Below are 1,984 nucleotides of genomic sequence, written 5' to 3' on the forward strand. Positions count from 1 at the left end.
TAACACAGAATTTATAGTAAAAATTTGCAGTGTGATGTAACTGTAATTATACATTGAAGAATTGATTGTCTGTTAAGCCTTTCATCTGTTAGAATACAGTGATAGTTTCACTTCTTTCATGTGTAAATCACAAAACCCTTTTTTATAAAAAAGGTTGCATTCTCGGGTTAGCTGTTAACAATGGTGATAGCTAGACAATATTTTGAAGGTGTGGGCCCACACCTTCAACATATTGTCTAGCTATCACCATTGTTAACAAACCCGAGAATGCAACTTTTTAATAAAAAAAGGGTTTTGTGATTTACACATGAAAGAAGTGAAACTATCACTGTATTCTAACAGATGAAAGGCTTAACAGACAATCAATTTTTCAATGTATAATTTCAGTTACATCACACTGTAAATTTTTTGCTATAAATTCTGTGTGTTAGGATTGAGCACTCCACGACCACCTGATGAAGGAGCGTCGCTCCAAAAGCTAGTGTGTTTCCAATTAAACCAGTTGGACTATAACCTGGTGTTATGTGATTTTTAACTTGGTTTCATCAAGGTGAGGTCATGTCTGAAAAATCAGTTAGAATTCTTTGAGGAGGTAAAGAGCAGGTTAGACCAAGGAGAGCCAATGGATGTTGATTAGATTACTTACAGTGTGGAAACAGGCCCTTTGGCCCAAGAAGTCCACACCGACCCACCGAAGTGCAACCCACCCAGACCAATTCCCCAACATTTTACTCTTTCACCTAACACTACAGGCAATTTAGCATGGCCAATCCACCTAACCTGCACATTTTTGGACTGTGAGAGGAAACTGGAGCACCCAGAGGAAACCCACACAGACATGGGGAGACTGTGCAAACTCCATACAGTCAGTTGCCTGAGGTGGGAATTGAACTCAGGTCCCTGGCGCTGTGAGGCAACAGTGCTAACCACTGTGCCACCGCGCTTGGACTTCCAGAAGCCCTTTGACAAGATGCTGTACAGGAGGCTGCTGAGTAAGATAAGGGCCCATGATGTTAGAGACAAGATACTAGCATGGATGGAAGATTAGCTGTCTGGCAGAAAGCAGAGAGTGGGAAGAAAAGGGTCCTTCTCAGGATGGTAGCTGGTGACCAGTGGTGTTCTGCAAAGGTCAGTGTTGGGACCACAACTTTTCACTTTATACATTAATGATCTAGATGAAGGAACTAAGGGCATTCTGGCTAAGTTTGCAGATGATACAAAAATAGGTGGAGGGACACATAGTATTGAGGAGTGGGCATGCTACAGAAGAATTTAGACAAGTTCAGAGAGTGGACAAAGAAATGGCAGATGGATTACAATGTGGGAAAGTGTGAGGTCATGCTCTTTGTTAGGAGTAATAGAGCAACATGCTATTTTCTAAATGGGGAGAAAATTCAGAAATCTGAAGTGCAAAGGGACTTGGAAGTTCTAGTCCAGGATTCTCTCAAGGCAAACTTGCAGGTTGAACAGGGATGTATTCTTGATGCTTTATAAGGCTCTGGTCAGACCACATTTAGAGTATTGTGAGCAATTTTGGGTTCCACACCTCAGGAAGGATGTATTGGCCCTGGAACAGGTCCACAGTAGGTTCACAAGGATGATCCCAGGAATTAAAGCCTGAACATATGAGGAAGTTTTGAGGACTCTGGGTCTTTTACTCATTGGAATTTAAAAGGATATGAGGGGGATCTAATTGAAATTTACAGAATACAGAATGGCCTGAACATAGGGAATGTTGGGAAGATGTTTCCATTAGCACGAGAGACCAGGACCTGAGTGCACAGCCTTCAAGTAAAGGGAAGAGCCATTAGAACAGGAATGAAGAGAAACTTCTTCAGTCAGAGTGTGGCCGCAGAAGACTGTGAAGTCCAGATCATTGAGTACATTTAAGACAGAGGTAGATAGGTTCCTGATTATTCAGGAGATCGAAGATTATGGGATGAAAGCAGGAGAATGGGGTTGAGAAACATATCAGCTATGATTA

The sequence above is a fragment of the Chiloscyllium plagiosum genome, chromosome 20 (assembly GCF_004010195.1).
Source record: "Chiloscyllium plagiosum isolate BGI_BamShark_2017 chromosome 20, ASM401019v2, whole genome shotgun sequence".
Lineage (NCBI taxonomy): Eukaryota > Metazoa > Chordata > Chondrichthyes > Orectolobiformes > Hemiscylliidae > Chiloscyllium > Chiloscyllium plagiosum.